This window comes from Protopterus annectens, chromosome 6.part0, assembly GCF_019279795.1.
Source record: "Protopterus annectens isolate FY-2018-M chromosome 6.part0, PAN1.0, whole genome shotgun sequence".
Classification (NCBI taxonomy): domain Eukaryota; kingdom Metazoa; phylum Chordata; order Ceratodontiformes; family Protopteridae; genus Protopterus; species Protopterus annectens.
Genome location: NC_056737.1, coordinates 720,065,051 through 720,091,763, shown reverse-complemented (window position 1 = coordinate 720,091,763; position 26,713 = coordinate 720,065,051). Strand labels below are relative to the sequence as shown.

At 45.1% G+C, this 26,713-nt stretch overlaps 1 protein-coding gene across 1 annotated transcript in view; it reads right to left on the bottom strand.

Annotated features, from left to right (window-relative positions):
* SAMD4A (sterile alpha motif domain containing 4A) overlaps positions 1-26,713 on the bottom strand; it is a 2,460,818-nt gene that overhangs the window by 1,543,807 nt on the left and 890,298 nt on the right. The window lies entirely within an intron of this gene.

Below are 26,713 nucleotides of genomic sequence, written 5' to 3'. Positions count from 1 at the left end.
TGCCCTTTTTAAGGAAAGTGATGAGATTAAAACTACCAACATCAAAATTTCAACACAACACAAATTAAAGGTTATGCTGCTAAACGCTAGGAATCTAAACATGAAACTGCACTCATTGCAAGCATTCTTAACACTGAAAAATGCTGACATCTGTGCAGTCACAGAAACCTGATTCAAAGCTGAAGACAGCACCCCAGCCTTACTTGGTTACTCATCCAATCATACATTCAGACCCCAAACTGTGGGCAGTAAAGCCAAAGAAGGTGGAGTTTAAATATATATTAAAGACATACACACCTCCAGGCTGGTCAAACAGTACGACGCACAGGAGACACTCCAGGTACAGTTAACCATTGACAAGACCCCTATTCAAATCATAGCTAGATACCAGCCCCCAAGTCTGACTCAAGATGACGAATCAGCCTATTTGGACCTGTTTAAATCTATCAAGATTCAACCCTTTACCCTGATCCTGGGTGACTTTAACTAACCAAACATAGACTGAAGAACTACTCATGCCAGAACACAAATGCCCAGAGATTCCTCGATTTTGTCAATGCAAATGCCTTGAAACAGCTAGTCAATACCCCCACAAGAGGTGATAATATGTTGGACTTGATATAAACCAACATGAGTGACCATTGCACCATCCCTACAGTATCATCCCCCCTAGTAAAATCCGACCATAAAGTGGTCACTTTTGAAGTCACCATCTCCACAACCCCCCTCCAGCTAGGGTCAGACATAAAAACTTCTCCAAAGGTGATTACAGCCTAATGAAAGATGGTATAAACAGCTTCACAGCCCCCTCTCCCTCTGAAGAAACTAGCACCAATATCCAAAACTACACCAAAACACTATACGAGCATTTATATAGATGCATGGAATCAGGAATACCCAACAGGACTAAATCATCCTCCGCAAGGAAGAGTAAAGCCTTCTGGTGGACATCTGCAACAAATAAACTCTATAACAAAAGGAAAAAAATGCTGTCCAAGACCAAAAAGCAGGTGCCCAATTGGAAGCAATGTCTTCTTAGACTGAACAAACAAATAAGAGCACTAGTGAAATCCACCAAATCAAACTTCGAGTCCAAATTGGCCAAATCTACTAGAAACAATCATAAGGCCTTCTTCACATATGTCCGCAACCTCAAAGGAAGCACCCAGATCTGTTCAGAACTGATGGTCAAGGACATCACATATACAAATGCCGTATATATAGCAAACTTGCTGGCTGACAGATTCAGTGAAAACTTCACCCCTCTGTCCCCCCCATCAGTAAATCAGGACAGCTCCAGTACTTGTCCCCTGCCCCCTTCCCCTGTATCTAGGGAACAGGACATCACTGCTCTCTCAAAGGCAAAACAATACAGCCTCCATGGGACCCGATAACATCTCAGGCTGCATCCTATGTGAACTAAGACAGGAACTTGCAGCGCCATTAGGCACCCTATTCGGGTTTATATTAGAAGATCGAAAGTTTATTTATTTATTTGCAGTTTGCTTACCAGGATGGTCCATTGGGCCTTGAGGAGCCCGTTTTCAATGGAGTCCTGGGAAGAAAAGCTCCAAAGTTACAACTAGTTAAAATTACAGTATTACAAATACAAATACAAGACAATTAAAAAAAATTAAAAAAATAAAAATAAAATAATTCTAGGTTACACTGAGCTACTAAGAAGTCATAACTGTAAATCTACTAGACACTGATACAGCGGTTAAAGAGAATTTAGAAAATAAAAATGTCAGAGAAGATAAAGTATCACAGTTTTAACAATAATCAAATGTCAGGAGAGATAAAGTATCACAGTGTTACATGTCAGAGTAGATCAAGTATCGCAGTTTTAACGATAATGAAATGTCAGGATAGATAAGTATCACAGTATTAACAATAATCAAGTTAGTTCCAGCTGTAAAAGGTAGTGCAAAGGACCCCATATAATGCATTAAAGGAGGAATAAAGAGTGACAGCTTGTTAAGAAGGTGTCAGCCGAAATGTTTGAAGTAGGAAGGGATCTAGATAGAGATATTATGTAAGATGGGAGCAAGAGCATTCACACAGTGATGTTTGGTGAGAGTGGAGAAGAGATTTAAAGACAGAGAGACTGTTAGTGGTATGGATGAGAGGTGGGAGGGAGTCCCAGTGGCGTGCGAGGAAGAAGGAAAGAACATGTTTGCCAGGCGGGTGGGAGGGTTTATGCAGTTCAATTTGATTTTGTTGGCTGGATCGTAGGCATTTGTTGGGAAGATGCATTTTAAAGGTTGAAATGAGGGAGGGACAGAGAGAATGGCGAAATATAAGTTTATGTGCTTGGATGAGTTGTGTGTAGGTAAGATAACTGGGGAGTTCAAGCCATTTCAATTGGTGTAGGGAGGTACAGTGATGGGTGCTGGATCTGTGGCCAGTTGTGCATTTTGCGATCTTATAGTAACAGGAGGAGAGTTTGGATTTCAGGGAGGATTGCAGGTTGGTAAGGATAGACGCTCCATATAGTAGAGATGGGATTAGGTAGGTGTTGGCAAGAGTGAGCCTGGTAGGGGGAGAGATAAATTGGAAGTGACGATAAAGCATGCCCAGTTTTTTGTGTGTGTTTTTTTTTATATTTGCCAGAAAATGGTTGTCAAACTTTAGCTGGTCATCAATTAGGATACCTAAGAGTTTGGCAGTGGAGATAGTTTCAAGAGAAGTGTTATCTTTGCTGGTAATAAGGAAAGAGTGTTTATCTAGGGTAATGCTTCTGGAGGGGGAAAATAACATTAGTTTAGTTTTATTAGCATTTAGCGCTAAATGGTTCTGGAGCATCCATAGCTCTGTAGCAGAGAATGCTTCTTGGGTAAGTTTCATTAGGGTAGAAGTGCAGGAAGAAGAGCAGATAATTGTCGCATCGTCTGCGTATTGAATAAGTTTAGAGTTAGGGATGGCCTGGTGGAAGTCATTGATGAAGATGTTAAAGAGAAGTGGACTTAGAATTGAGCTTTGGGGTACACCAGTCGGTGTGAACTGGAAAGGGGAAATTGCTTTTTTCCACTTAACGGCTTGTTGCCTATTTGATAAGTAGCTGGTGAACCAGTTAATAGCAGAGTGGGATAAGTTTAGTTTGGAGAGCTTAGTAAGAAGAAGGTTATGAGAAATTGTGTCGAAAGCTTTAGAGAGGTCAAGGAGGAGGGTGGAAACAATGTGACCAGAGTCACGGGCCTTGTTTACAGTTTCAAGGAAGGAGAATAGAGCTGTGGTAGTACTATGGCTAGGATGGAATCTGTGCTGAATGGAAGTTAGAAGGTTATTATTGATGAGATAGGGTAGAAGTTGTAGATGGAAACATTTTTCGAGAATTTTAGAGATGGAGGATAGGATAGCGATGGGACGGAAGTTGGAGATGTCATTATTATTGCCACCCTTGTGGAGTGGAATAATATAGGCCATTTTCCAGATCTGGGGAACATGGCATTCAGAAATAGATCGATTTATTAGGATGCTGATAGGATAGGCTACAGCTTCTGCAGCAATCTTTAGGAAGAAGGAGGGTATTTCATCGGGAGCATTAGAACATGGTTTTAGTTTTTGAAGAAGTTTTTTTATAGTAGAGATAGGAATAGGGTTTGTGGTGAAGTGAGGAGGCTGGGGGGTATTGGAGTTATGGGAGAAGGGGTTCTGAGGAGGTTGCTGGGGGGGCTGGTGGTTTCATGGTAAAGGATGATGTTAATTTTGAGATGGAGCCAATAAAGAACTAGTTAAATTGGGTAACTAGATCTGAGTCTGAGGCATTAGGGTCAGGGCAAGGGTTTTTTTTTTACCTGGGCTTAGAAGGGAAGAGATGCCAATCCAGAATTTCTTGGGGTTATTGTTGTGTTTGGTTTGGAGAGTGGAGAAATAGGCTTTACGGTCGCTGTTAATGAGTTTTTTGCTTTGTTGTGAAGTGATCTGTATTCGTCAAGGGAAGTGGAAGTTTTAGTTTTATGATAGTGGTTGCAGGCTTTATCGCAGTTTTGCATAGTAATTAGGGTGTTGCTAGTTAGCCAAGGGACGGACTTACTTTTTATATGTTTAGTTCTTAAGGGAGAAAAGGAGTCAAGCAAGCTTAAGAAGGTTGTACTGAAGTAAGTAACCGCGTTATCCAGGGGTAAAGTCATTAATGGGTTCCAGTTAGCTCTTTTTAGGGTGTTGGAGAAAGCATTGTGGTTAAAGTTTTTTATGAGGCGAGTGGAGATGTAGGAGTGGGTTAGTTGAAGGAAGGAAGGAAGGCGAAAGGCAAAAGTGGGAAGATGGTCCGCGAGTGGATCTGGAAGGGCGCCGCTCTTGGAGAAGTAGTGTGGATGGGAAACTAGTAACCAGTCTAAGGTGCTACCAGATATGATGTCTTTAGAGGGTCTGGTTGGGGAGTTAATAAGTTGCGTGAAGTTATACAGATTGATATTGAGGGAGTTGGTTGTTGACTGTATATTATCCCAATTTATATTAACATCCCCAAGGATTATGGTTTATTTGGGATATTAAATGACAGCCAGCAGAGAATGTCTTCTAAGACAGTCATGTTATCACCTGGAAGGATGTATAGGGTGGATATGCAGATGGATTTATGTTTGTTTATGTGAAGAAGGGCTAAAAGTAATTCAGCTTTCCCAAATATGGGGACAGGTTTAGAGTAGGGGGTGACTGAGAGGGTTGAAGGGAAGATGAGACTTACACCTCCCCCTTTCTTATTAGTTCTTTTTTACTGATAATACTATAGTTAGGTGGAGTAAGTTCTGAGTCTTTAATGTGTGGCTTGAGCCATGTTTCAGTGATGAAAAGAAAGTCAGGTTTGTTATGATGGAGCAAGGCATGAAGTTGTGGGATTTTATTACATATGCTTTGGGCACTGAGTGCGGTGAAGTGGAGGGGTCTTCCGGTTAAGTGGGGTAGAGGTGATGGGGAGGGAGAGATGGAAGTGGTAGAAGGGCCAGGATTTGGGTGTATGCCTCCAGAGATAAGTATGCAGATGATGTGGTGTATGAGGTTGAAGAGGTGTTTAAGAAGATTGGTATTGGGTTTGAAGTTAGAGGAGTGTGTTGAGATGGAAATGGTATGTATTTGAATAGTGGTTTTGGGGTAAGATAGGAGTTTGAAGTTGAAAAGCAAGGAACTGTTGTGGGAGTAGAGGTTAGGGGATATGAAGAATGAGGAGTGAGCAAAATGTAAAGGTGAGGAGATGGAGTGGATTGGGGGTATGTGATTGGTATAAAGAGGTCTGGTGAGGTAGAGTGTCTAGGAAAGGCAGATTAGAATTAGTAGAAGAGTTGTACAGGTTAATAATTTAGTGTTCATGATGTTCATGAACAGTACACTGCTGGAGTGTGTATAAGTTGGGAGATATTAGGGTAGTTGTTTATGAACTATAGGTTATGTGAAGTAGGAAGATTCAGCAGGAGTACAGAGTAGGTGAGGTAGGAGTGATTAATTAGTGGGTGTTAAGTGATGAGTTATGAAGGGGAGGGTGGAGGGTGTGGCCTAATAGCTATAAAGGTAGAGGTACTGGGGGGCGGGTGGAATTTGGGGGCAGGGTAGGGGAGTGGAGTGAGCCCGCAGGGTGAACGGAGTGGGAAGACCCAAGGAAAGAAGGCAGCAGGACAGACAGTGTGAAAAAATGATCAGTATGGTGAAGGTAAGTGCAGGAGGTGGAAGTCAGGCTGGCTAGAGGGGTGCTAGGGGACTGTAATGAGGAGGTGTGGGTATAAGTCAGGGGTAGGAGGACTATTAACAAGCAGGTAGAAAAAAAGAGAGTGAAAGGACTGGTTGTAAATTATGGTGAGAGGGATTGAATGAGGAAGAGAAAATCACGAACGCTCTAATGAGCAAAAATGCCAGACCTTGAAATCATTACTGTGGGAGGCTGTGCCCTCCACTCCCCCTGCTAAATATATATTCCAACTCTGAGGTCACACTATAGTGAGGAAAAGGCAAATATTATGATCTTCACTGTAGTGTGATTTCAAAAAAGCACTTCGAGGTCCGGCAATTTTGCACTTTAGAGCGTTCACGATTTTAAACTTTCAGTCTTCTAATATAGACCCTCCCTATTCAACCAAAGCCTGAGTACCGGCTTCGTCTCAGCTGAGTGGAGGACAGCCACTGTCATCCCTTTGCACAAAGGTAGAGCGTCCACTGATCCGGGAAATTATAGATCAATCAGCCCAACTACCCTGATCTGCAAGGCCATGGAATGAATTATTATGGGCCTCATTAACAAGGACATTGGCAACCTCCAAACACTCGATCCCACACGTCTGTTAAATTTGGTCTACTTCTTTGAGACAGTCGCTAAAGCCATGGACGAGGGGAAGACGGTGCACACTGGCTACCGTAATGTGGCTAAAGCCTTCGACACTATTCCCCACTTGGGCATAATAGATAAACTCTCTCAACTAGGCATCAATCTGTATGTTACTAGATGGGTAGCAGACTGGCTCAATGATAGAACCCACCTAGTCAAAAAAGAGGAAGCCACCTCAAGCAGTAGACTTGTAACAAGTGGCATACCCCAGGGTTCGGTCTTGGGGCCTCTGTTATTTGGGATATACTTTTCTGAGATGCAGGCCAAAACCAGTGGGCTATGGCTGACCAAGTTTGCAGATGACTGCAAACTGGGTGTTGTCATCAATTCCCCCTAGTGGTGTGGATATCCTCCAAGAGGGTCTCATTCAGACAAATGACTGGTGCCAGAAACATGGCCTAAAGCTGAGTACCAAAAAATGCATCATCATCCCCTTTGGGGAGAGTGACGTCCCCACAAATGAAAACATTAAAACAATGTGCTAAGCACACAACCAGTTGTGAGGCATTTGGGCAAGCAGGTTGATAGCAACCTGACTTTGATCACTATGTTGCTTCTGTTGTACGAAAAGCCTTCTACATGGCCCACCTCATAAGTAAAGGTATCTCATCCAGAGACAAGGAGGTAATAACATCCCTGTATTCTTCCCCTACAAGGCCCATTATTGAGTATAATGCCCCTTTTAGCATGTACCTTGCAAAGCACATGCAGCAACTGGAGAGACCACTGAGGTTTCTCACCAGGAAAATCCAGGGCCTCAAACATCTACCATACACAGATAAGCTAAAAGCCCTATCCCTCTACTCAGTTTCATACAGAATCCTCAGAGGTAACCTCTGTCTGGCATTCAAGGCGATCATTGACTCTGCCTTGATGGGACTGCTGCATACCCGCAAGTCAAGCTTCACTCGAGTAACCTGTATGCGTGGCCTCAGCCTGGTCTGTGACATAAACAGGACTTGTTGGTGGGAGAGATTTGTGTCCCCGAGACTCCATCATCTGTGGAATAGACTCTATCTCCACGTCAAGCAGAGTACCACTTTACCCCCTTTTAAGCGCAACCTGGATAACTGGATGGGAAACAGATAATACACCCCGGGGATTCCACCCATGTCCCTGCTGGACAGGAGCATTAGGTGCTGACTTTTCTAAACATGGGCTAAACTCTTGGTTAGGCTTATAAGGGCCTCACGGCCAATAGCCTAGTGACCTCCTATGATCCTATAAACCAAAGCAAGCAAAAGTACCAACTGACCAGACCGCGTGTTAAAAACTAATAACCAAATTAAAACCAAAGTAACATGTCAAAATGCAAAACATTAACACTATTTTAATGATATTTAGAACTTTTGTCTCTTACTCAATGAAACTTCATCAGAATTCACAAAAAAATGAACATCAAGACATTTAGAAAACCTTCAAAACGAATCACACAACTATATTTCCACTAATCACATGGAAAATAATAATCCAGCAACAGTTAAAATGTAATTGTAAACACTATTCCCCCGGATTCACTATCCTTCTGTGCAGGATTAGCTTAGTCTTGCACGGAAGCGACCGTTTAGGAGCAGGACGACAGCTCGCCATGCATATCAATGAAGGTGCGCTGCCTGAACTCCTAAATGGACACGGAGTGTGTACGAGTGGAGGGGGCATGTATGAGAGTGAAGCTCTCAGAAAATACATGCCCCTGCAATCAAGAACAGCAGTTTAGGAATAAGAATGAGCGAGACTGCTCATAGGTGTTCGCATACCCCCAGCAACATCCCTCCATGTTTATGAGAACAATAGTTAAAACATGAAATATAAAGAAGCTTTTCTTTTAATGTAACAGATTAAATGTAACCGTAGGTGCGCAGGTTTGCCCATCGCTTAGCTACGTTTAATGCAGCTTAAATGGCACAAGAGGATAAAAAGCAAGATATATGCAAAATAAACAGTACTGCAATAGTGTAGTGGGCAGAACATTGGCCTTAAGAGCAGTCATTCCTGGTTTGAGTCCCACTCCAATACATTCCATTTTCCATGTCAAATCACTTTATGACCAAGATTCTTTGTTGCATAACCTACTAAATAACATATATTTGTAAACTGGAGTACTGCATTAAATGCAGGTGTGAGGTGCCATTGTCATAATGTTGTAAAATCCACAGATAATCACAAGTGCCCATACAGTATATGTACACAGGAATCAGGGATACAAATCGAAGGTAAAATGTGTAATGAATGATAAACCCATAGAGTTTCCAAATCCACCACCTTCCCAAGAACAATTTGACATTACTGTCTAAATTAGTGCGGTGGTAAGTGGGAGTAAGCACTATTAAGCAAGAGTAAACATACTTAAGCAGTAGTAAGTGGGTTTAAGCCCATTTGTGCAGGGGTAAGCAATGCACACACAGGTTAAGCAAAATTGAAGCTAACTCTCTGTAAGCATATTTAACCGGAGGTTAGCATTGCTTACCTTCATGCAAACCTGTGCAAACCTGCTTACAATTGCTTAAAAGTGCCTTAATCACTGTATGCGACAGCCGCTGTTCTGGCCAGAAGCAAAATTAGCAGCCCTTGCACCCAGGACCTTGTACACTACAGTCACAGTAGTTAACCACTAAGCCATGACAGCAATACATAAGACTGAGGTATCACCAAACAGATCCTCACTATAGGAATATTAAACTTAACATGTGAAAGGAATGTATATACAGTTTTATGTTGTATAACTTACTATAGAACATAAATATGTGGATTGGAGTACTGCATTAAGTCCAGATGTGATGTGCCATTGTGATAAAGTGTTGAAATCCCCTAATAAACACAAGGACCCCATACAGTGTACGTACACATGAATCATGGATACCAAACACATATGTAACATGTAATGAATAATAAATAAATGCCAAACAGCAAATAGTATGCAAATTAAAATGTACGCAACACTAAGCTTTGCACAGCCCTGCTACTTACTAGGTGTAAGCAATGTGTAGGCCAGCTAAATCAGTTTGCCAACTGGTATACCCCTTTAAGCAATGCCAACCTTAGGTAAGCAGGTTTGCCCATAGCTTAGTATTTTCAAAACCATCCAATCATGGCAAAGTGCGGGAAATCGGCCCTATTTAAACCCCACAGGCAAGAATACATCTCATAACTGGTTACAGCTTCCTCCTGTAGGCACTATGACTGGTATTGGAGAGGGTGTGCGCTTCCGGGTGCAGTGGTGGTACATCCAGGAGTCCAGACTCATGGCAGGACTCCTTGTGAAAAACCATAACCAGAGACTGCTGCAGGGCCAGTACCAGGGTTCCCAATACAAAGCGGAAGCCTGGGACCGTCTCGCCCGTGACCTCCCCAGTGCCACTGGCATACCCTGAATTGGTGAGTAGGTCAGGTATCACTATGCCGACCTGAAGAGGATTAAGGGGGATCTCTTGGATCAGTGGATCCAAGAGGCTAGGAGGACAGGGGATATCCCAGCCATGTGTAAGTATCAGTCCACTACCTGTTTAATAATTGCCAGCTCATGTATATTATGGATAGGTATGGCCAAATATTCCTCTTATGTCTTTCACAGTGGCAGATGAGCGGGCTGTGAACCAGGAAGCCCATGCCTGTAGACTGCAGCTGTTGCGACACGAGGCAGGTTAGTAATATTCTTGCATGTACTGTCATAGGAAATAAATCTAGTAAGTAGTAGTAAGTTACTTGCCTGTATAAAACCTGTATTGTTTAAGGCATGTACTGCATACACCAGAGAATATGGCGGGAAGAGTCTCATGTAGGTTCTATGTAAATAAAAGCATAATAGCCTGACAATAAATGTCTAACTGCTGGACTGCATGTGCTTACTCTGGTATCATATGGTAATGTAGAGTTGCAATCTCTTAATAGTACTGTTGTATTAAGCACTGTTACCCACACTGTGTTACATAAATAAAATGTGTAGAAATGTTTGTATATGACTGCTGTAATCCCAAGAGGTCATACAGTATAACTGAGAGAGACGTAGACAGAAAACAGTGAAAAGACAGACAATATAATCCAAATAGCACACTCAACTGAGACGTGAACTGTTGTATTTTTAGCACACACAGCCATGGTTTGAATCCAGGGAGTGATAGTAGGCTGGATGCAGAATCATATCCCACAACTGTACATATATATGTCCAGAATGTCCAGTAAATTGGCCCATATCTGCTGCCTGTCCCCCTGGCAAATCAGTGGGATGATCCCAGACGTTTAGGCAGCAAATAAGACATACAGCTGATTGTCAGACATCTATAGGAACAAACCTGTCACCCTAGCAACTCCCCAAAATGTTATGAGAGTAATAAGCCAAGTATGTCCCATCTCCATCCCCATGTTGTCAAGCTGTGACCAGAGTGTGTGCAGTAACAGAGTGAGACGTATGTGCATAACACTAATGTGGAATCTGGTAATATGTGTGGCATCATTCAGGTAGTGCTAACAAACACTGTCTCCACAGGTCTGTCAGATACCAAAACTGTGCCTAGAAATAAAAGATTGATATCCTGTTCTGGTACTGTTTACTCTGGTATTGTATGGCGTGGCTAGTGTTGCTGTTGCCCTGAATAACAAGGTATTACGCATCACTATCACCCACACTGTGCTACATAATAAAACTGTCTAGGAAATCCTGTATAAGAGTGTTGTAATTACAATGTCAGATTTAAAAAACCACAGGAGAATGATAGACAGAAATGAGACAAGAGATACACATCAATATCTATATAGCATGCTCAACTGTGATGGACACTGTTTTATTTTCAGCAGACACAGCCATGGTTTGAATCCTGGGAGTGGTAGTAAGCTGTATGCAGAATCATACCCCACAAGTGTACAGAATTGTCCAGAATGTCCAGTTAATCGGCCCATATCTGCCAGCTGTTACCATGTCCCACTGGCATATCAGTGTGCTATCTCTGACACGTAGGCAGCATTTCATGTCATATAACTGACTGTCAGGCCTGTACATATTTGGAAAATGTCAATGAAAACAAACCTGTCATTGTAAAATTCACCAAAGATTTTAAGAGGGCAATAGTCAAAATATGTCTCGGTTCACCTGCATGGGATCAAGACATACCCAGAGTGTGTTTAATAAGAGATAGACAGGTATGTGCATAACATCATCCTGGAATCTGGGAATATGTGTAGAAACAGTTAGATAGTGTTAACAAACAATACCTCTACAGGTATACCAGGTAAGAGGTGTATACTGCAGGTAAAACTCAGTTCATGTATATAGTTGTCTACATCCATACCACTGTCCAAACTAAGGCCATAGGGTAGTGTAGAAATACCTGTAAGGTACAGTTCACAGCATTGACTAGGAAAGTAATGAGAATTACAGGAATATACTAGTTAACTGACATCTTTCTCTCCCCCCATCATCTCTGCAACAATAAACTAAATACACAACTCAATCGGTATGTGCTGCATTAAATCTGCTGTTGGGACATATGTCCTATTATTTGATAAATATTTAAATTTGTTTCTATGCATGTGCCATGTTGAAATACTTCCACATTGGTGGCATGCTGCCATCAATGTACCTGCATGCTGTTGTAATGGCCACTGTGTTTCCATATATGCATGTTTTCTGTTTGCTATGCAACTGTTCCATAGCTGGAGTTTTGGGTTAATGGGAATATCTATACATGCTGTTATACCTAATCTTGGAATGTGCTGACTATTACTCACCCACATATGTTGTAAAATTGAAACACCATAGCACATTTAGGAAGACTGGTACCAGCGGACCCACCTGTCCCACCTCAGCTGGCCATGGCACAAGGCACCAGCTCGTCTGGTGACCATCCTGGGGCCTCCTCGTCAGCTGGTCCTGCACCACCTTCGGGTGGAACTGCCTCAGGGGATGGGGCTCGCCCCCCCGGGAGCGAGTGTGGACAGGACACTGTCACCCATCGCCAGGTCTGGGGTGTGGTGCGTAGTGAGCTCCACAGGGAGTTTGAAGATCTGCTACGCAAGCTTGAAGGCCATGTGTTGCAACTAGAGGGTCGGCCTGGCCCTCCTACTCAGCCCCCAGCACAGACACCTTCGGGGCTGTGAAGGTGCAGTGGTGACTGCCCATGGGTGGGAACCTCAGTCCCACTATTTCCACTAGGGGGCTCATGGGCTTCCGATTTCCAAACACCCCTCCCTATCAAGGTGTTTACCCCCCCACAAGTGTCATATACCGACCCTGTATACTGTCTTGTCTATCTTGTCTGCTACCCTACCCAACCTACCACCACAAATATACCTACTATCCCTCCCCAACATCCCACTCTCACCTGAAAAAAGCAACGCAAAAAAGCAAAGGTCCGGGGGAAGGAGGGAGGGATGGTTGAAGACAAATGAAGTACAACTACTCAGATGGAACATTATGGTGAGTACATAACTTTTTTATCTGAAGTAGTTTACATCATTTGATCTTCAACCTGTGGGACAGAGTCCCCAGCTACTAAACTCCTGGGTGGCTCTCGTGGAAGGATATTCCTGAGCACCGCAGAGCCAAAGGATGCTCTCCTCCTAGATGTCAAATCCAATTTATAATGGGAGATAAACGTATGAGATGAGGACCAAGTAGCTGCCGAGCAAATGTCATCTAAAGACACCCCAGACCAGAAAGCTGCAGATGTAGCCATGGATCTAGTGGAATGAGCTTTAACCTGACCTGGAGGAGACATGCCTTTGTCCTTGTAGACCTGCAGGATGCATGAAGAAATCCATCTAGCTATCGTGACCTTGGAAATAGGTTTGCCCAAAAAGGGTCTACAGAACGAAACGAAAAATTGACCAGATTTATGAAAACTTTATGTCCTGTGTAAATAGAATTGTAACTGTCTGTGAACATCCAACATGTGTAGTTTGTATTCCATTTTGTTGGTAAAATTACGAAAGAACACATGCAAATTTATAGTCTGGATGATATTGACTGGTGATGCCACCTAAGGAAGAAAGGATGGATTGGTTCAAAGGGAACTCTCTCTTTATGAAAAATCATGTACGGGAATTTGATGGACAAGGCCTGTAATTCCAAACCCTCCAAGCAGAGGTAATAGCGACCAGAAAAGCTGTTTTCCATGATAGAAATTTTAGATCAACAATAGCGGCAGGCTCGAAAGGCGGGGCGACCAGAGCTTGGAGAACCATAGTAATGTCCCAAGGGTGAGACAGGATCTTTGACCGGGGGGCGTAGCAAAAAGGCGGCTTTGATGAAGGCTTTACACAGTCTAGAAGATGCCAAGGATGCAGAATTCTCGCTTACATGAAAATAAGAAATGGCACTAATTGAACTTTGACTGGAAAATATCAGCTAGGAAATCAAGAATAGCAGAAATAGGAGCCGTGAAAAGATCTAAACTCCTCTGAGAGGCCCAGAAGGAAAAACGTTTCCACTTGCGATAAACCTTTCTGGTTGAAGACTTAGGAAGAGCTACCAAAATAGATTTAACTGAGAAGGAAAGTCTGGGAGTCCTAGCAATCATGGAAACTGCAGCAACCAAGCCGTGAGCTTCAGGCTGTCCAGATTCGGATGGGGCACCCCCAATGGGTGTGAAACCAGATCCTGAAAGGTATCTAGGATCCAAGGTGGAGCCAGAAGGTGAGACCAAAGGAAGGGAAACCATACCTGGCGAGGCCAGAATATGGCAATGAGGATCACCTTACTTCCCAGTCAGCAAACTTTCTGCAGAAACCCTCGGGAAGAGAAGGACTGGCGGGTAAGCATACAGAAGACTGGGAGGCCAGGCATGAACTGGAGCATCTCTGGGGGACTCCCCCAGAGGGGAGTTCAGAGCGAAAAACTTGCTGCACTTCGCGTTGGAAGGAGATGTGAAGAGATCGCAGCAAGGTTGACTTCACTCGCCGAAGATCTGCTACGCTACTGACGGATTCAGAGACCACTTGTAAGGAATCAGAATGGTCTCACCTAGCCTGTCCACTAGAATGTTGGACCATCCCGGAATGTGCGTTGCAATAAGTGACCGGTGGAGTTCGACCATTCCCACACTCTCATGGCCTTGCAACAAATGGGATAAGATCTGGTCCCTCCCTGTTTATTAATGTACCAGACTACTGACATGTTGTCTGACTGAATAGCAATCATCCCCAGAGGGAGAAAGGCATGAAGGGCCTGCAATCCTAGAAGGACCACCCTCATCTCTAGGGCACTGATATGCAAACTGGTCTCTATGGGGGACCACAGGCCTTGGACTGTCCTGCCCAAACAATGGCCCCCCCCACCCGAATTGAGAGGCATCCATGGTCACTGTGGCTTGGGTCGGGGCTTGAACAAAGGGTCGTCCCTCCAAAATGTCCGGAGAGCTCATCCACCATAGGAGGGATGACTGACACACTTGACTTAGGTGGATAGGATAGGTTAGTGGTAAATCCAACAGGGACCACTGAACTGCCAAGGTCCACTGAAGAATCCGCATGTGTAGTCGGGCACATGGAAGGAGAGTTATGGTCGCTGCCATAGAGCCTAGGGCCCTCAATACAGATTCCACTGTCGGGAGATGAGAATGGTAAATTAGGCAGACATGCACCTTGAGGTTTTGAACTCTCTCCGAGGTCAGGAACACTTTGCCCTGGAGTGTGTCTATCCTGGCACCAATGTAGTCTATCGCCTGTAAGGCTCTCGGAGAGATTTGGATGTATTGATTGTGATACCCAAACTCAGGGCAAGTGTCAGAATGTAGTCCCTGGTTTGGGAAAGTAGACGCCTGGTGGGAGCAGTGAAGAGTGAATCATCCGGATATGAATAGACCTGAATCCCATGAAGCCTCAGGTGAGCCGCTACCTCTTTAGTAAACACCCTGGGAGCTGTGGTGAGACCAAAGGGTAGGGCTCGAAATTGGTAATGATTGACCCCTAGTGGAAGCGGAGGAACCTCCTGGAGCTTCTGTGCATTTTTATGTGATAGTAAGCATCCTGGAGATCTAACGAGCACATCCAGTCGCTCTCTTGCAGATACGGCATGATGGACTGTAGTGTGACTATCCGGAACTTTTCTTTGGCCACTGACAGGAGCAGGGTAGAGAGGTCCAGAATGGGCCTTAAGTCCCTCGTTTTCTTTGGCACCAAAAAAAAAAACCTGGAGTAGAAGCCCGATCTGGACTGATCTGGGGGGGCGGTTTCAATGGCTCATTTTCCTAGCAGCTTAGAAATTTCTTGTGCTGCTGCCTCCCTTTGTGTGGGTGGAACGTCCGGGGGGTGTTTGTGAGGGTTTGGAGAACCCACGAAGGGGATAGAATATCCTCTGGATATGATTTGCAGCACCCAGCAGTCCATTGTTATGGACACCCATGCTGCTGGGTACAACAACAATCATCTCGACTGTCTCCAGAGTAGAGCAGTAGGGCAACCCCTCAGGTTTGCTGTCCACGAAAGGTTCTCGAGACCCAAAGTTTCGCAGACCCCCTCGGCCTCTGGGGGAAGAAGAGCCCTGAGTGTCCCGGGAATACTGAGACTTCCAAAACCACATCTTCTTTTGCCCTCTCTAGTTCTGGGAAAAGGACCTGGAGGGTTAGAGAAGCGGATCCCGATGGCAGACAGTGTCTTCTCTTCCTTCTCACTCTGGACTAGTGTCTCCTTGATGGTCTTACCGAACAGAGTAGAGCCGTCATAAGGGGCATTGGCAGAGGACACCTTAAAGGGCTCAGTAAATTGGCACAACCTGAGCCAGGCGTTATGGCTCATGGACACGCCGGACTCAGCCGTCATAGCCGCTCCTTCCTTTGCATGGGAGAGGAGTCGCATGGGCGTATTCAATACTGCTCTCAAAGTGGCCATTTTCACGGAAAACAAAGCCTTGTCCTCCTGCGACATGGACTTGGGTGGAGACTCCTCCAGCTCCTTCACCAGGTCGCACTGGAGTCTCGTGACATGGGCCAAGTAGTTCAACGTCCTTACTGGAAAGGTAACTGAAGCATACACCCGCTTCCCTAGCCGGTCCATCATCTGAGACTCTCAGTCAGGAGGGTGGACCAAGGAACTTTCGTGAGAGAGTTCTCTCTTCGTAGCTGCTGCTATCACCATGGCATCCACTGAGGAGCCCTTGTTCCAGGAAGGCCTGTCTGTAGGGGGACTCAAAACCTTACTGGGGAGCTTGGGGATCAGCTCCACAATATCAGGTTCCTTCAACGCCCGTGAGGTGATCAAATCCACTAAAGGATCCACAGGGGGGGCACCCAAGACATAGACGGGCCCGTGTTGAAGGCCTCCAGAAAAACAGACTCATCAGAGGAAGGCTTGGGGGCAGACCAACCTCCCCGCTGGTGCAGGATCTCCATGATGTCTCCAAAAAAGACATCATCGGGAGGTGACCTTGGGGAACCCTCCCCCTCATCTTAGTCTGTGTCCTCGGTTAAGGACTCAGGGGAGTCCAAGTGCCTCCTCTTACATGTATGCTTGCGAGTTACATCTCCTGTGGGGCTCTCCGAGGAGTGCTCGCAAGCCATTTGTTCCTCTAAGGGAACTGTCTAGGTCCCTTCGTGCATGGGCTGTCCCTCTGGTAAGACGATGGGGACCTTAGACAGAGCCGAGGGGTCTAGGTGTAGCCTGAGGGGGTGGTCAGGGGCCTCAATCCAACGGAGAGGACCCATTCTACCACACCGAATGCCGAAAGAGAGCAGACCTCCTGCAAAGCCAATAAGGAGGCAGGCTTCCCCCCCCAGTCCGATGCAAGAATCTGAGCTGGACCAGAAGTGGCCGGACCTCCGAGAGAGGAAACCTGGACCGACAATGTCAGAGCCGATGGTAAAGGTTCCACTCCCTCGAATCTGACCCCCAGGCTCCGGCTCCGAAAGTGACTTGGATTTGAACTGGACGGATCCTAGATGCTCTAGGCAGCTGCTGGCGTCGAGGACGTAAGGACAGTCGGCACCGATGCCCCGACCAAGGCCAACCTCGGATCCGAGAACTCCGAAGCCGAAAGTCAGATCAGGAAAGGATTAATAGGCTGAATAAAGGGAAGCGAGCTGCCCCTTCCTGAGGGAGGGGGGGGCCGGCAAGACCCCCATCTGGATCTGTGTACGGATAAAGTGCCTCATCATCTTACCCAGATCCATGTCCGAGAGAGAACGGGTTGACCAAGACAAGGCCACAGACTCCGACCTGGCCGGTCAGAGAGCTGAGGCCTGAGAGACTGTGCGTGCCTCCTCTGGCTCCGAGGAGAACCCTGGAGATCGGAGCCGAGAGGACTCATGGATCCGAGCAGACTTGCTTGGTGACAAGAGGTCCGGAGACCTCTTCCTCTTCTCTTTCGTCCTCGACTCTCTCTCCTGCTCTCTACCCCTCCTCTGCTCCGCTACCACAAGCTTAGAAGTGGGAGTTTGAGCCCCAGCCTGGGAGGGAGGGGAGGCCAGAGGCAGGGGAGCAGAAGAGGCAGTCACGGCAGCTGCCGTGAATGAAGTCGAGGACAAGGAGTGAGGATCAGTGGCAGGAAGAAGCCCCTTGACGGCCAACTTGGCCTTTCTGTCCTTCAAAGCTTGGGGGTTGAACCCCGCACAAATATAACAGTCAACATTGAGGTGGGCCACACCTAAACACAACACACACAGAGTGTGGCCATCTGCTGGGGAGAGCTTATGGCCACACTCTGTGCAGCACTTAAAATTAAGCTTTTTAGCCATATCTAAGAAGAAAGAGAGGAAACAAACTTTCTTCCTAAAAATTTTAACACAAACCCACTCACCACACTAGACTGACTAGAAGGGGGGGAGGGTGGGGCACCACAGACAAACTACACTAACTAGCAATTATTACACGCCTATACACAATCACAAAGTGATGGGAGGGGAGAAAGGGTACCTACACTAATCTAAAATTGGTAATTTACCAAAACATTCTTGAAAACTTACAATCAAAAGCATCCTGTTAGCTGGAGCTCCAGAGACATGATGGTTCACAAATCGTGGCATACGAGATCTGGGGATGGAAGGCAAGGGAAGTGTATTATGGGTAAGGGGAGGAGTCTGGAGCTCAGAGTTGATGCTAGCAATCTTTGCCAGCTCGGATCCGATACGGATCCATATTCCCACAGGTTGAAGATCAAATGAAGTAAACTACTTCAGATCACATATATACAACATAATATGTATCTACACACATATATACACACACACACATATATATATATATATGTGTGTGTGTGTGTGTGTGTGTGTATGTCTACATATATACAAACACACACACACACACACACACACACACACACACACACGTATATAAATACGTCTCCTATATTTGCATCACAGTGCTGCATGCTACATGTGAGGGAACATCACACATATCAATACACTCATATATATACACAGCAATAAGTGTGCGCAACATGGACGGTTAAGTCACATGTGAACCCATTGTTGGGACCACTTTGCCCTTGTCTGTGAAGGTGGGAATGGAAATATGGGGAAGGATAGCAGGTATATCTGTGGAGGTGGGTTGGGTTGGTAGACAGAGAGGACAACCTACAGGGGTGGTATATGACACATGTGGTGAGTAAATACCCTGGTGGGTGTCGTCTGCGATGTGGAAGCCCCATGAGCCCCCATATGGAAACAATGGGAACAAGGCCCCCACCAATTGCCAGTCACAACAGCAGCTTCATGGCCTTGAAGATGCCTGGGCTGGAGGCTGAGATGGTGGAGCATGTGGACCCTGTGATTGTGTACTGAGGGCCTCAAGGTGCTGTAGCACATACTCCAAGTCTCTGTGGAGCTCCCTATGCAACAGACCCTGGATCTGACCTCTGGTGACAGGATCATGTCTGTGTGTGCTCCCGGGGGGGGGACACCATCCCCTGAGGTGGTCCCACCTGAAGGTAGTGAACAACTAGTAGATGAGGAGGCCCCAGGGTGGGTCCCCCATGTGATGTGGCCTGGTAACATGGCCAGATAACATTGGAGAGGTGGTTCTGCTGGCAACTGTTCCCAAAACATGCTATTGTTTCACTGTTTATAGAACATATGTGGGTAATAATAGACCACACAATCCCTAATCATGTCCAACAGCATGCATAGATATCCCCAATAACACATAATGACAGATGTGCAGCAATCACATAGCAAACAGACCACATGCATATATGGAACCATAGTGGCCCTTACAATGGCATGCAGGTGACATTGTAACAGGCCAGCAATGATAGTGTCCCCACAGGGAACATGGCTACAAACACATAGCACAAAGTGTGGTACAATAAGATATATGTCCCAATGGTAGGTAAGCTGTAGCCATACCTATTGAGTTGTGTGAACAGTTTGTTGTTGCAGATATGGTGGGGGGGGGGGGTTGACAAGAGATGTGTATTAAGAACTATGGTAACCTTGCTGTATGAGTTGCTCAGACCTGTTTCCATCTTTATGTCTTTCAGGCAAGATGTCACACAACCGGTTACCAGTGTATTTAGTGGACGAAAATTATGTCATTATCAACCACCTGGTACAGCACTACCAGGTGCTCTTTGGCAGGACAGCCCATGAGCAGCATGAGCGGGCCACCCTGTGGAACGATCTAGTCCACAGCATCAATGATGTCGGCCTGCATAACCAAAGTTATGAGCAGGTCCGGCATCATTGCAGCGACCTGCTTCACAATGCCCGTCGGCGTGCTGCTGCAGTCCGGGGGGATCACCACGCAACGGGAGGGGGGTCATGCCATCCATTCCCCCTAACATGTGTTGAGGAGCTCCTCACCAACCTCATGGCATCTGCCCGCCCACACACACAACAACTGGTGGAGACCATAGTGGAAGTGGGTGCTACCCACACACCGGCTGAGGAGTGTGCAGGTAAGGCAACAGGGCACATCAGTAGACCACTGCTGCGTATCAATCAGCATCTGTACAGGTAGATCATGCATATGTGAGATGTCATATATATAGTCTGTTGCTGCGCAGTAGTAATAAACAGATGTGCATAAGCTGTAGTATTGTGGTCTTGTACTGTTGATGTACTGTAATGCTGCACTCACCCTGTAGCAATGCCACAGCTGTGGCTACTGACATCACATCTCTCATACATTTATGTAGCTCCCTCTGCTGACCAAGACGTTTGGCCATCAAATGTGCACACTTACCTGCAAAAGAGGCAGCCATGGCTTACACACATCTTACATGACATGGCAAGGGCCCCATACCCAACAGGTAGCACCCATGAGCTGGACATGTAGCCATACCTCACCATTGCATATACCATGGCAAACAGTGCAGACATTTATGTGGCAAGGATGTATGGGACAGGAATGATGTAGGAAAAAAAACAGATGACCATCCAAGACACATGATGTCACATGTAGCAAACTGGTCATGCGGGCTGTCTGGTAACATGCCACAACACTGAGGGGATTGCAGGAATGTCTAGCAAGTACTGGTTGTGCAGTAGTCAGCAACTGCCTGGACTCTGCAAGCATGTGGCCTACGAGTTAGGGTAATCAGATGTGACTGTTGTGACTGTTGTACCACAGGAAACATCAGCCAGGCCTCTCTATAGGTAGTGTATGCATAACAGCAGAGGTCCCCAAAAGTCATACGTTGCTATGTGTACTGGTGTACCATGACCTCATTGGAAATCTACAGACAGTATCATGTAAGATATATGTGCTGCCTCACCTCATCTCAGGCCCACCATCCCTATCTGTACTGTGCTGGTGCCAGTGTACACCTGTATGTTTGTCATTCATTAGCTGGGACTAGGCTGTTACAAGTGGTGTTCAGTGTTTGGGACACTGCAAACTGACACACATGTGTAGGCCATAGTTGTCAAGCATCTGCAAAAAGGCTGAAGGTGGGGAGGGGGGTGTCATCATGACACACCAGTGTACTGCAGCAGGGATCCTAAGGATGCTACGAATGGCTGTATCTGCACACAGTCAGGTTCAAGAACTGTGGCAGACGTAACCCTGATTCCACAGCAATAGTGCCGGCAGTGTGTGAATTCCAAGGGATGTGCACATGAATTGAACTTGCAATCATGCAGAGTTGGGGGACATGTGTAGGGCAGACTGACCATATACTGGCAAATGCAGATGGCCCATGCTAGTATACCCCTGCCAGGAATAGTGACTGCTGTACTACACATAACAGTAGCTGCAAGAAACCATCATGATAAGGATGTGCACACATACGTATCCACAAAGTTTATGCATCGCAGTCACCTTCAGCACAACTAACACATTTGTTAGATGCTGCATTTGAAGGTACAAGACATATTTCACATATCAGGCTCATGTAATGTTAACATATGCAGTGATGTGGTCCCATGGCATATCAAGGAAGAGGGCGCCTTATCAATAAGGGTGTGTACACTTCCCATAGCCATGGTAAGGTTTGACGGTTGTCAGTGTAATAGTATCGTATTGGTCATAAATGCACCATTGATGTTGAGATCTGTAAATCAGACATCAGGCATTCACAAATGACATCTGTCCATATATCATATCAGGTATGTGCTGGACAAACACATAGGGGCTGTGAGTATTAGAGCAGACATAACTGACACAGTAATACACATTCAGCAATGGTGTGCACACCTATGACGTATGGCACACAGTACATGGCAGGGTGTAACAGGTGCACAGCAATACTGTGTACATGGGTGCAGTGTTTTCCAGGGGAAGGGACATCACTTACTAACACAGGCCATGCATCACACACATGTATACTGTTGCTAGCATGGATTGACTACAGCTGCACTGCATGCTGTTGAGTACCATATGTTATGCATGTTGACAGATGGGTAATGGGAGGTCTGAGTGTAATATCCTTGTGCAACCTCACCTGTAGGTGTATGTGTAGGTGAGGGAGTTATTTCGTCTGTAAGTGCAATCTGGTGGAGTGGAGGGGGTTGATGCATGTAGGATGTGTGTGTGCATGTGTGTGTGTTTTTGTGGGTGTCCATGTACGCACGTGTGTGATTGTGGGGTGTTCATACAACAGTACTTCCCTTTGGAATCATGCAGTACATGGACATGGACTGACACATGACACACCAGGAATACTTGTCTGATATGTAAACTCAGGATAGCTGATAGTATAATCAGGTCTGTAGCATGGAACATGCATTGGGAGGGACATTAGACACCAGGTATACCATTAAAATTGCAATCACCAGAAGGGTGAATGACTACCCACGTATGCAGCACTACAGATGCATTGGGGAATTACTAGACAACACCAGGGAGTGTATCCATATATTACTGATGTCCACATAATAAGTCGATTGAGCAGCAGATCTTGCATCTACTGAGCAATAGTTAAGTATGACACTCCAGTGCATGACATTATTGAGTGAAAGTAGTAGCCCCTAACATATGGGGGCCATGCTGATGATGTCTGGACATACCCAGGGTGAACACTGGATAACAGCAGTGAGGCCTTGTAAACCTACTCCAATCAAGTCAAAGAGGCAATGGAGTAACAGGTCATGTGTTGGATCACTTGTTTAGGCATTTAGAAGAATAATACTTTAATGAGTGCATGCTGCCAAGTGTGATGCAGGATGGGGAACTTATGTGAATAAACTTGGGACAGTCTGTAAACTCAGGGACAGGTAGGTATTATGTTGGAATTTCAGTGTGTGTGTGTGTGTGTGTGTGTGTGTGTGTGTGTGTGTGTGTGTGTGTGTGTGTGTGTGTGTGTGTGTGCGTGCGTGCTATGCAATGCTGTTCTGGTCTTAAAGTGCGCTTCTTGTTTTCCGCTCACAGGTGGCGAGGTGGGTCAGGGTCCCTCCTGCATGCAATCTGATGTTGGTGTCCATACAGACACCGTAAATGATGATAGCACTGTTAAGGCAAAGGTGGGGTTCTCAGAGGCCGAAACTGCACCATCGTTTGACATCCCACTGTTATCCACCCCAACCCCGGACAAATTCACAGTGTCTATAGATACCCCATCACCAGTGGCCACAGCAGAGGGACAACTGGCGGTTGGTGGCAGTGCACAGGAGAGTGTGGTATCTATGCCTGTTGTGTCTGGACACAGCAGGCATAGCCGGATGTCCGGCAGTGCACCACATAGGCAAATGTACAGGGGTGCTCGTGGGAGGGCCGATGGTCATCATTCCCCTGGCAGAAGTGCCACAACTGATACCACCAGATGCATGTTTCAGACTGTCTTGGGGGCGCTAGCATGTATGGAACTGTACACCAGACAGGGTCTGTGGCTGCAGAGGCCTGCTCTCTCATCTGTAAGCGACAACTTCCATGAACTTGCAGGTGCCATCTGTGATTATACCGAGGTCATGGACAAATGGTTGGGTGAGTTGGTGGGCCTCATCAACCGTGGATTGTCTGTGCTAGTACATGTGGTGGGAGTGGGGCGATGGGTGTGTGGACGTAGGCCAGAAACACCAACAGCTGGTGGTCGATGTGGACGTGCAAGGACACCAAGGTGCTCCCGTAGTGGCAGTACCAGCCCCAGCATTGCAGGGGGGGGGGCGCTGTCCACACCACATCACACCAGAGCAGGCCATGTGCACGTGGCCCTGGCCAGAACAGGAGGGACCTGGTTCCAGTGAACAAATGTCATCATCAGGGGAGAGTAGCATATCCAGGCCTGTACCTGGATGTGCCCATGGAACCCCTGGCAGGCAGAGTCCGCATGTCCATGGCCAGAGGCCGGTGAACTGCACACTCTGCTAGGTATGGTCTGCAGCTGTCCAAGAAACACCTGTACAGGGCAGCCACATGGAAGAACTGTGTGCATGCATACCCACACACTACAGAAACACACCTACAGCAACCCCATACCTACACACACCACATCACCATGCCCATAACAGCTAATTACACCCCTCACCCACGCACATGGTGTTAAACGTATGGCCCACCCTCGGTCTCTGTCAAACCAACAACACACCCTGTGCATATGATACCTGTGCCACATCCCTGTCATCCATAACATCGATGCAGGGACAGGCTAATATGGTTCTGATGCACATGGTGACTGTACTACAGTGTACCAATGTACTGCTGTGTAACATGGTGTCAGCAGTAATGTTTAATGCTTACATGTCAGGTAGTGTAGATGTCCAGCCATAATGCATTATAGTTGTTAGTAACACTGAGTGATTGTGGTCTCCATAATGTTATCCATTTGTGTTGTACGTGTACATGTGTCAGCAGGAGGATGGTCTGCAGTCATATTCCACAAGGGGTATGGCACTGTGGTGAAACTATGGCTGTGACATAACCTGGGTACAGTTGAACACATGTCAAAGGTCTGTATAACAGTTACTGCCTGTGCCACATGGACAGGTGACCCCCTGGGATATGTATAATCAGCAACCTGATGTAGATCCATCCACATACATGCACACTCTTACTTGGCAAAACTGTGACTAGACCCCTAACTAGGTATGTAGTGCTACTGATGTGTGTGGCTTTCATTTCACACACCACACAGCGTTTAGGATGAGGTGTGTTCCAGGTTACATGTTACATGCAGAACATCCCCAGACATGTACTGTATGGTAATGGGGATGTAATGGTTGTATATGGACAATACATAGTGTGACATACCATCATATACGCATTAACAGACATAACAGGCAGACACACATCCAAGAGACCTGGACCTATCAGTGCTAACTAACTTGTCAGTGTGTCCAATGTGTTATAGGTAGGCTGCACACAGCACATGCATAAATGGGCTGGATTGTTTTATCAGTTGCCTGTATGGTTGATGGTGACAGTGGTCACCATACAGTGGTACATGGGACATGTAGCAGGGGTACCATAGTGTAATGACAGTGAATACAGCACCCACACCCCACTGTGGATATTGTACACACTGGAACCCATGAAGACACTCTGACATACTCACCATCACACACTGACCACGACTGCGATACAACCCATTGTCCATCCCAACAGTGGTACTACAGGGATATGCATCTAATGCATATGCCACAGTCATAGTAGGGTGATGCACTGTCATGCCTCACCTATGGGCAGCAACATCACTATCCGTAATACTGTGTGGCAATGCATATTGTAATAGGAGTATGTGGCCTCGGAATGCTGCGCCCTACAGATATACACAAGACAGTGTAAGAAACTTCTCTGTGAGGAAGATTTTCAGTCTATATATTTCTAGTTAATCACTGTATATTAATCAGATCAGACAATAGTAGTAGAAGTAGCAAACTTAAACTCGTCTTAAGTCAAAACAAAATAAAACAAAAAATAATAATAGAAAATATGTAATTGTACAGCATTACTAAGTATTCGAAAGTAATCAAAGCAAGGCAGGCAGTCTGTTTCCAGTCGAAAATTCTTTATTAAGTACACAGACAAGCGATCCAAGTAAAACAAAAATAGAGTAAACATTCCCTCACAACATTTCTAAATATATATACTTTTATCAGGTACGAGAGTGGTTTATTGTGCTGTAAAACAAAGTGTTATAGGTACACATGTTAAATTCACATCCCTTCCCCCATCAGTGTGACATTCGAGGTGGTCCTGCCCTACTTAGTAGCTGTCATAATAATATATAACCCTTATGTACTTTAAATAAAATTTATAATGATGTGGTACCTCTTATTTAACCAGATTATTAAGTAGATTAAGTCTGTGATTTTATCCAAGACAATATACTACATGGCTGGAAATATATCAACCTTAGTTCATTTGGCAATCAAAAAATATATATAAATATATACATATATATTTTGCATGTAAAAATCAATTTCTATTTTCATAACCTACTGTTAACAAAGATCGCTTTCATCCTTTTAGACTTCTTCAGGTCTGTATACAAGAACCCTAAAAAACAATCTATAAAAATATATATAATTGTATAATTTGTTAGTATTGTTATTACACATCATTTTGAATAAAGTGGAAAAAAGAACCAAAAAAAAATAAAAATAAGAAAGTTTATGTATGGTGATGGAAACAAAATATACACTTAAATTTCAACTGATTTAAAATGGTATTTAAAACCAATTTGTAGAATAAAATAAAAAAAACAATTATTCATGTAAACAATGTGGCAATTTTCTAAGTTCCAGTGCACTTTTAATTGAACAGTAGTAGTTTAGTCCAGGCTTCCTAAAAGAGTTCAGCTTTAATTGCCACATGATCTGGGTGATCTCATGTGGCAATTAAAGCTGAACTATTTTAGGAAGCCTGGACTAAACTATTACTGTTCAATTAAAAGTGCACTGGAACTTAGAAAATTGCCACATTGTTTACATGAATACTTGTATTTTATTTTATTTTATTCTACAAACTGGTTTTAAATACCATTTTAAATCAGTTGAAATGTAAGTGTATATTTTGTTTCCATCATCATACATATACTTTCTTATTTTTATGTTTTTCTGGTTCCTTTTTCCACTTTATTCAAACTGATGTGTAATAACAATA